Source organism: Panthera uncia, chromosome X, assembly GCF_023721935.1.
Source record: "Panthera uncia isolate 11264 chromosome X, Puncia_PCG_1.0, whole genome shotgun sequence".
NCBI lineage: Eukaryota > Metazoa > Chordata > Mammalia > Carnivora > Felidae > Panthera > Panthera uncia.
In genome coordinates this window covers 115456991-115467172 of record NC_064817.1, presented here as the reverse complement: position 1 = coordinate 115467172, position 10182 = coordinate 115456991, and the positions used below count along the sequence as shown (strand labels likewise).

Here is a 10182-nt window from a genome sequence, read left to right as displayed (position 1 = left end):
ACGATGTTGACAGAATGACTCAGCCAGTTGACGTTGCCAGCTTTTCTCCTCAGCCATCCCAGAAAGCCGTAACGGGCATTTGAATGGAGTGTCCATGGCGACAGAGACGGAGGCTCCGTGTGGGCCCAACAGCATGGACTTTCACTGATCTAGCTACTGCTACTTCTGAATGTCCCAACTGTCAGCAACCCGGACCAAGGCTGAGCCCCTGGCATGACACCGTCCCACAGGGAGACCCGTTGGCCACACGCCACCCCGGCGACTACTCTGGGCCCGTCTATTCTGGAAGGGCCGGCATTTCATTTTCACAGGGACAGATACTTATCCAGGCAGGAGTTCATTTTCCCTGCTTGTCGAGCCTTCGTCAGTGACACTGTCTGTGGGCTTATGGAACTCCTGGACTGTGGGCCACAGGACGTAGCATCTCACCGGAGGACCCACTTCACATAAGAGCAGGTGCAGGAGTGGGGTTCCACTAGCCATACCACACGCCATGCCGTGCAGAAGCAGCTGGCCTCATAGAACGCTGGAACTGTCTTCTAAAGACACAACCAAAGTGCCAGATTAAAAGACATGCTCTGAAAGGATGGGATGGGGTGTCATCTTGTACACTGAGATGCAGTGTACAAGAGTGTATTTACCGGGGTGCCTGGGGGGCTCAGTCCGTTAAGCGTCTGACTTTGGCTCAGGTCATGATCTCACAGCTCACGAGTTCGAGCCCCACATGGGGCTCTCCAGTCTTAGCACGGAGCCCACTTCGGATCCTCTGTCTCCCTCTCTCTCTGCCCCTCCCCTGCTCTCTCTCTCTCTCTCTCAAAAATAAATAAAAACATTCAAAAAAAAGAGTGTATTTATTAAATCATAGGGCTCTATATGGCACTGTGTCTTGCTTATGAAGGTCCATGTGGCTGGGAACCAAGGATTGGCAGTCGAATTGGTCCCACACTGACACTCCCCATAACCCCCTGGGGAATTTTGTGCTGCCTGCCCTCGCAGTCCTGGGCTCCGCAGGGTTGGGAAGTCTAGTTTACAAAGAGGCCACACTCTTGCCAGGGGACATGAGTAATGGCAAGTTATGGCTGCCCCCAGGGCCTTTTGTATTTCTTATGTCCAAGGACCAGCAGGTGAGAGGAACAGCCATATACTTGCACATATGTATAACTGGTCCTGATCACCAAGTGGACGCAGGGCTGCTTTTTCTCCACTGGGGCCAGGAGGGTTATGTGTGGGTCCCAGGTGGCCTCCTGGTATCTCCTGGTACTTCCTGGTACCCTCTCGCCCCCCCGCCTTGTCACTGTGAAGGGACAAGTGCAGCAATCCCCGACCAAAAAGTTCTCCAAGAGCTCAAGAATGAAGGTTTGGGCCACTTTACCAGGTAAGCCACCAAGGCCTGCTGAGAAGATAGCTGAAGGCACGTTGACTCCCCGCTCACCCCAAACCTGGCCCCGATTACTTCCGTTCCATCAGCAGGCACGGTTGGATTTCCCTCCAAACTGTACCTTAAATCCACCTACTTCTCTCATTTCCATTTCTTTTTTTTAAATTTCTTTTAATGTTTATTTATTTTTGAGAGACAAAGTGTGAGCGGCAGAAGGGCAGAGAGAGAGAGGGAGACACAGAATCCGAAGCAGGCTCCCGGCTCCGAGCTCTCGGCACAGAGCCTGATGCGGGGCTCGAACTCAGGAACGTGACATCATGACCTGAGGTGAAGTCAGACACTTAACCGACTGAGACACCCAAGCGCCCTAAAAAACACTTCTTACTGAGTAAATTCTGTCACTATCTAACAAAAGAAATGTTTGCCTGAACAAAACCATTTTACCTAAAAAAAATAGCAATGTTATGGCATGTGGATATAATTTTGATAAAGGATATTGGAGAATAGCATAGATAGTAGTTCAGCTATGGCTTTATATTTTATCTTTCATAGAGGCAGTAAATCCAAAATTCAGAAGACATTTTCATGGGTAAAAGTAGGGTGTATGGAGAGAACAAGGACAGAGGTATAATAATCTAGGAATCCATTCCCTTATGAGGATCCAATTAAATTACATTCTATTTAGGGGCGCCTGGGTGGCTCAGTTGGTTGAACATCTAACTTGATTTCGGCTCAGGTCATGAGCTCACAGTTGTGAGTTTGAGCCCCGCATCGGGCTCTGTGGTGATAGTGTGGAGCCTGCTTGGGATTCTCTTTCTCTCCCTCTCTCTCTCTCTCTCTGCCCCTCTCCCTCTCTCTCTCTCTCTCTCTCTTTCTGCCCCTCCCCCACTCTCTCTCTTTCTCTCTCTCAAAAACAAAGAAAAAAACTTTTTTTTTTAATTTTTTTTTAACGTTTATTTATATTTGAGACAGAGAGAGACAGAGCATGAACGGGGGAGGGGCAGAGAGAGAGGGAGACACAGAATCGGAAGCAGGCTCCGGGCTCCGAGCCATCAGCCCAGAGCCCAACGCGGGGCTCGAACTCACGGACCGCGAGATCGTGACCTGAGCTGAAGTCGGACGCTCAACCCACTGAGCCACCCAGGCGCCCCTAAAACTTTTAAAAAATTATATATTATTTACCTGTTTGATTATAAAAATTAAATAAGCTCATTGTTGACACTTTGGAATATATATTTATACTATCAGAGATAACTTTTTTACCAGGGGTCACTATTTCCCAGCCTGTCTTTTTTTTCTTTTGTCAAAGATTTTATTTTTAGGGGCGCCTGGGTGGCTCAGCCTGTTAAGCGTCCGACTTCGGCGCGGGTCATGATCTGGAGGTTCGAAAGTTCGAGCCCCGTGTCGGGCTCTGGGCTGACGGCTCGGAGCCCAGAGCCGGCTTCGGATTCTGGGTCTCCCTCTCTCTCTGCCCCTCCCTCGCTCAGGCTCTGTCTCTCAAAAATGGATAACCGTTAAGAATTTTTTTTTTAATGATTTTATTTTTAAGTAATCTCTACCCCCAACGTGAGGCTTCAACTCACAACCCTGAGATCAAGAGTCGCACACTCTACTAACTGAGCCGGCCAGGCACCCCTTCAGTCTTCCTTTTAGAGCCAATTGGATACACAGTTCTGGGACTCGTCTTGGCAGCGTAGATCCTAAAATTGGATATACAATTCTGTATCCTGCGTTATTCCCATTTACATCACATGATCAACATTTCCCCATATTTTCCCAAATAAAATGGAAGGCCTACATTTGACGTGATCACGTGCATGTGCTGTAACTTATTTTATCCCATTCCCCTGCAGTTAAATCTTTCCCATTTTCCTCAGCTTTTTCTTATTATTCAATGATTCTGGGAGGACCGTGGTCATTCACTGATATATATCCCCGTTTCTGATTTTCTGTTTGATATAGACCTCAAAGTGTAATTTCTCTGGCATAATGCTTGAAAATGTTTGAAGGTTGCTGTCCGTTGCTGTTTCTTTCCATAAAGTCACAAAATGTGTACTAAGTTACACTTGCCCCAGCAATACTTGATGCTTGTTTCATAGTACCTCACCGTCATTGAGCATCATTATGGTTTATTAGTTTTTATAACTTAATAGATGACACATGGCATATCGTCACTGCTTCATTTTATTTTTAAATCATTTTCAATGTTTATTTTATCATTTCAGTTTCTACGTTTTGATATGGCCATGACTTTTTAGTCCCTACTCATTAAATCAGCATCTCCATTTTCTTATTAATATCTAAATAGGTCTAATCATAAAATAATAGATACTCCTAAAATTTCCAACCACGTAGTATATAAAGCAAAAATCCCCTTTCCCCATGTGTATCTACTATTAACATTTTTCTCGATACTGCAATTTTATTCACGTAACATTTTTTGAACAATAATCCTCAGCGAATTGATAGACCAGGGTTCTTACTGCAAACTCCACCATATCTTTTTGTTTGACCTTGAAAATGTAGAGAACAGATTTTATTCTAATGCGGAGACAGCAGGTGCCCACCCATTCATCCATTCACTCATTTGTTCATTCTTAAGTCTATTATTTTAATGAGTGCCCCATAGGGAGAACTTGGAAATTTTCCATCTCTACCTCTCTCCCAAATCTGCTGGATGCATGAAATTTAACCACCAGAGAATCATTTTAGGAATGATCGATCTGGGAACAGAGCCGTCAAGAGTTTCGACTGCAAGGTCAAGCAACAGACCAATAGTTGCCTCCTTCTATCCATTTCCCCCCATTTTTCCACTCCTCTCCAATACACCAGGCAGGGATTTGGGGAAAATTCCGTTTCTGGAGTCCGTCATCCTTTCTTCTTGTTTACAGCTTTTAAATTTTATATTGGTGAAATTTCATGAGGTTTATTTGGGGGTAAATGGGGGTTGCTTTCCTCACCTGCTATAGGTAAGAAGCTTAAGGTATAAGTTATTTCATGCCTAGTCATCTCACAAAAAAATTGGGTAGGAGTCCCATCACCTTTTTCCTGAATAGGAGTATGAGGAGTATCTTCCTCTTCTGGGTTATAGGTGAATATGGGTCCTGGATGGAATTTGTCCCCGAGCCAGGACTAGGGTGAGAGTATCTGAAAGGCCTGGGTTAGGATGAAGGAAATGAATGAGTTATGCGAGGGCAGGATTGGATCCTGTATTGATTTAAAATTGTTTTCATCATGGATTTTTTCATTGATTTAGAATTCTTAAAATGGTACATCAAAACCATGTGCATCTCGATTTATTGAGTTTTTTTGATGGCCCCTACAATTTCGTGCCTGGTTTGAGTGCCTCCTTTGCCTCATCCTAATCCTGTCCCTGACTTTGTCCCCTAGAGACGGAGGAGGCTTATCATCATCTGTGAGCTCCTCTAGTTATCGTTCTAGTAACCAGATCTGGATGATTCTCAAATCTGCCCCGAGCTGTCGCTTTTGGAGAAAGTTTTGGCTTCCGTCCATATGCATCTGCTCTAGCACCGGCTGTATTCCATGTGTTGGAGTCTATGTCCTGGTCTGTGTCCTGTGACCACTCAGCTGTTCTTGTTCATTTGGCACTAATGGTGGCAGAACATTAAAACAGCAGGAAAAGGTACCATGCACTTCGGAGACTTCCGGAGACTTCTTTGGTTCGAGGATTTGGGGTCGGTGCGGTTGGAGATGGTGGGGAGCAAGACGTATTCCTCCAAGTATCTGAAGCCGCAGGGGCTCGTAGAAGGTACACGGTTATAGAGATTCTCAACTCTGGCTACATATCACAATCACCTGAAGAGCTTTCACCAATGCTTGTGCCTGTCCTACACTCGGGTTTTCATTGAATCGGTCTGGGGTAGAGCTGAGCCATTGGGATTTTTTTTTTTAACTCCTCGGATATCAGTGGATAACCAAATTGAAACCCACTATGTCTTGCATTACTCAGGGGCCAGCTGAGGCTCATTCTGAAGGGCACGGGGAGCAGGTCATTATGGATCTGAAGAATCCAAGTGAATAGTGATCTGGAATCAACTGATAGTTGCCACGGGTTTCGGTGAAGAAACATCTTTTACAGCCAAAATTGGTAGCTGGGGGAAGGAGGGTGGGGGCAAGGCTCAGTATCTTTGTAAGATTTGGGCAGTTCTCTGTCCCAATTATAGTCATCATCGGTAGTGAGAGACGACTACTCTTTTCCCCAATTAGCGTCCAAATTTTTGTTGTTTTGTTTTTGAGTTGTAAGTCTGGTCTGTACTTGTAATCAGATTTGAATGTAAAGAATCTCATCAATTGAGCTTCTAAATACAGTTTAAATGTTTACCAATGGGTTGCTTCCAAAATATGTGTTCTCTTTGAGGCATATCTGTTAGGCATTTTGGCGTGTGTTTTGAATATCTTGAGAGACATGTTTCTGCCACTTTTAAGCTAGAGTGTCAAATCTCTAGTTAACATCAGTCTCAATTTCAAGGCCATCGCCCCCTGCCTTCAGAAAATCCCCTCCATTTTTAGGGTTGGAAATAAGCACTGATGTGGAGACGGGCTGATCTTGCTTCTCAGGTCGTCAATGACCATAATGACATGAAGAATCTGGAATGGTTTCTATCTTCATTACCCTAATAGGACTTTGAGGACTATTAGGGTAATGAAGATTAATAGTTCCATTAGCCTTTCACTTTCATGCTAAACCAAAGCCACAGACCATTGAAGAGACAAAAGGTATTCTAAATATCATGTAATTGTCATTGACTGAGAACAATGAGGCACTGCCTTCGGTTCCTTGCAGTAAGTTTTGTTTCAGTCTTTGCTTGGTAACCAGAACTTTCTTTGGTCCAGATTATACTGCTGAAAACAATCACTATATTGTCCTCTCTTCTGAGGTTTATTAAAAGCAGCTCTTGTTCTGTGGTGATATCTTGAGAATGGTGGGGGAGATGAGATGTCAGGTCTGTTTCTCTGTCCTACATTTTGGAATTCTTGATAGAATACTGTTCTTGAAACGCTGTGCTAACATTAGAGGGCTTCCGTTGGGAAATTTTGAGTCATGGTAATTACCTAGAGAAATAATTGACAAAGTATATTTTTTGTCCTGTTTCATAAGTACATAATGGGGGTTTACCTGGCATTTCCACTAAATCACCCCATGAATTTAGGGTGGTCGCTTCTCTTACTGGGGCCTCAGTTTTCACGTCAGCAGAGTAGAGCTGAAGTATATGATCTCAAAGTTCCCATCCAACTCAAATAGTTGGTGATTTGTTGATTTTTGACTAAAATTGGGTAAATTAATGCATGCAGTTTTTACTTTGTATCTAGAGAGACGAAGTAATTTTTCTGACAAGAAATTCAACATATCAATGCTGTCATGTTGCTACTTTAACAGGTTTTTTTTTATTAAGACCTTTTATTAACAGGTGCTTGCCATTTTTTGACTTTTTTGAAAAAATCAAGTTGTGATCTTTTATTACAAATTAAAAATGAGGTTCCTGGGGCGCCTGGGTAGCTCAGTCGGTTAAGCATCCGACTTCAGCTCAGGTCATGATCTCAACTGTGGATGCGAGCCCCACATCAGGCTCTGTGCTGACAGCTCAGAGCCTGGAGCCTGCTTCAGATTCTGTCTGTCTGTCTCTCTCTCTGCCGCTCCCCCACTCATGCCCTGTCTCTCTCTCTCTCAAAAATAAACATTAAAAGTGAGATTCCTAAAAATCTCACCTTGATCAGGTATGAAACAATTGAAAAATCGTTAAAGGTATATTGAGGAAAAAAACCCAGCCTTACCAAAAAGAGACCTCTTTAGGCAAAAATAATAAAAACTCCATGTGCATAGATAATGCAGATAGTTCTATTTATCTGGTCAGTGGGCAAGAAGCAAGCCCTTAAGGTCTTCAGGTCCAATCTTTCGTTCATTTCTTATCGCTGGAATTTCACATCGTTTCTCCTTGTTAGATGACTAAACAGGATGACTGTAGAGATGGTAAGCCAGGATTTACTCAGCCCCGGCCTGCTCAGCCTCAGAAGAGGACAGATCCTCAGCTGGGGGATCCGCTGCTTTTGTGTCTTTGGCACCTTGTGCTTTAGCGTTCTCTGGGCGACCGCGTGGGTGATCAAAATTGTGGCGGTACGGATGTCGAGGTGACTGCTCACCTTCACTCTCATCGCCTTGATCTTCCTTATCTTCTTCACTGCCGTCCTCTCTAAGCTGACTTTGGCAAGGAGGACCCCGTGGGTCAACAGCCCCGAAACATATCCTGTCTCACTGGTCTACCTCGTTCTCTTGCACCCTGGTGGTGAACATCCTGCATCACCTCTTCCCGCACAGGAGGGTCGGAAGACTGTGGCCCACGTCCACACGGTCTCCGCACGTAGTAAGGTGCGAACCATCTGCTGCGGTGGGGTCGGCGCTGTGAGGGCCTGGCCTTCGGGAGCACTCTCGGATGCCTCCTTCTTTTCCCCCACACTCGCTCTTCCGGTAATTGTGCCGGGAATCGCGTGGAGGGCCCCTGCCACGTGGAGAGTGCCCATAATGTTTACAACCCGCTGCAATACTCACTGCCTTGCACTGGGCCCGCTCCACCCTGGCCCGTGACATTCGCTGCCTCCGCACCCCCTTTCTCCTTCAGCGTCCAACTCCACAGTCTCTCCGTCCCCTACACTGTGAGGTACTTCCTGGGGTAATTCTTTATGGCACTTCTGTATCTCCGTCGGTGTCATTCCTGTTGATGAAACCATATCCGTTTCCTACACGAGACCATCTTCCCAAAACCTTGGTCGAGATGACGCTCCTGCCCCCCCGGCAGGCACCTCAGAGGTGAGGCCCCCCAGCCTCTGTTCCCTTCGCTGCTGAGGCTGGTGCCGGGCTCGGCGTCTCAGTGAGGGCGGGGACGGCTGCTGGGGGGTAGGCCTCTCTGCTCAAGGTTAAGGTGATGATGACTGGGACCGGCTGCCGCAGCTGCGGCCCCTCCCGGGCGTGATGGTAACTGAGCCAGGCCTATGCAGCTGCTCAGGGCTCTCCGGGGTCCGCTCTCTGCTCCCGCTACCGATCCAACTCGGTTCTTAGGCTTTTTAAACTTCACTTCTTCGAATGAGCTTAATGCGCTTTGACACTTCTTAGACTTTATCATCTCTGAAGCTGTCTCGGCTTTATTTCATTAATTCTCACCATGTTTGTTTGAGCACAGGTGGTGGGAAGGTTATTTTCTTTGTTTTGCCGATGAAAAAACAAGGCGGGCTAACTTACGTTCTTTAAGGCTTTGGGGGATTAAAAAGGAGCATAAGGAGGAGGACTGGGCCGACATAATAAAGAGGAGGACAGAAAGAAAAGGAGACCCTGGCAACTGAAGTTGGGTATGGGATGTGGGAACAGAACAGAGAGTATATGGGGCCTGTTGCCAGGGAGCCACTTGACAGTAAGAGTAAGAGGTAGTCGGCAGGAGTGGTCAGATTGATCGTGATTCCATTTGCCCAGCCCAGACTGTGAGAACTTTTCTAGGAATTAGATGCTAACCGTGAAGGTGGACCTCATAAGTTTTCTAACCTAGCATTTTACCCTATACCTAATTTTCTGCTGAAAGCTCGAAAGCAACAATGACTCCTAACTCTTACGGTGCTTGGTATTTTATACGCAGTATCTCGGTTAAATGTTCATGGGCAGATACTATTAGTGTGTCCCTATTACAGCAGCTAAGGAAGCTGGACTTTTGGGCCGGGTCACACGGCCTGTAAATTGTGAAGCTAGCGCCGGAGTCGACATCCGCCCCAACGTAAATCTGCACTTGGCAAAACTGTGCTCTAATGCTTCTCCAATGACTGATATTCAAACAGCGGGTATAGTCCTACCATTTTTGCCTGCACACCTAATTGCTTTATAAAAATACGTTTCAATTGCTTCATGAGAATTTTGACACTTCTCTCACTTGGTCTACCTAGTTAGAAATATGTGGTTTGTTTTCTTTCTATGAAAACAGAAAGAACAGAACTCTATTGCAATTTGTTTCAACCAGTATGTAGGGAGGCCTCATTTGTACCGTTTAATATGCAGAAGACTTGACATATGAAGATAAATGATACAGTTTCAATCTTCAGAGCATGTATAGCAATTGAAATAGGCCCATCTCTTGGGCAGGGCAACGTGGGTGGTCGTACTATGTCCCACACATTTGCAGTGACAGCCTGGATGTTGCACTTTGATGTGTTCTGTCTATCCCAGAGATCCTATGAAAGATACCTACCTACAGAGTGGCTTCCTTCTACAAATGATTTTCCCAGGCAGCCTTCATGGGTTGTTTCCCCAGGGCCACAACTATTTCTAGTGATGGCCATGGAGACATGTAATAAATAACCAGCTGGCAAAGCTCTGAGTCAGTGCAGAGGAAGGACTATTTGTATGTATTCCAGATGTGTGAAAATGATAGTAGAAAAGACTGAGTCTTCAAGGGTACATAGTCTTAAAGCTGGCAAGAAATGGTTATTGATGGGGAGACAAGTATAGGTGGAAAGACCAAAGCCATGCTATGGAAGTGTAAGAGGTATGACGAAAGCAGATTTCTTAATTTCTGCATTGCCACGAACAGGCACTTAAATTTTGATATGGACAAAATGGAAAGATTGCAATCAATGCACACATTACAGTTCTGAAGGCTGGGATCAGTGTGTAGGTAATAGTTTTCTATAATCCAGTGGTTTCCAAAATGTGGTTCACAGAACACTTGAGTTCTAAGGAGTCTTCTCGTTGGCCACCCATGTCATGTTAATATTTACAAAGTCAGTGCTATCTTAATATTTACAAAGTC

At 45.3% G+C, this 10182-nt stretch overlaps 1 pseudogene; it reads right to left on the bottom strand.

The window, feature by feature from the left end:
- Positions 1-7379: 7379 nt before the first annotated feature.
- On the bottom strand, positions 7380-8514 carry LOC125931417 (Y-box-binding protein 1-like; annotated as a pseudogene).
- Positions 8515-10182: the final 1668 nt, after the last annotated feature.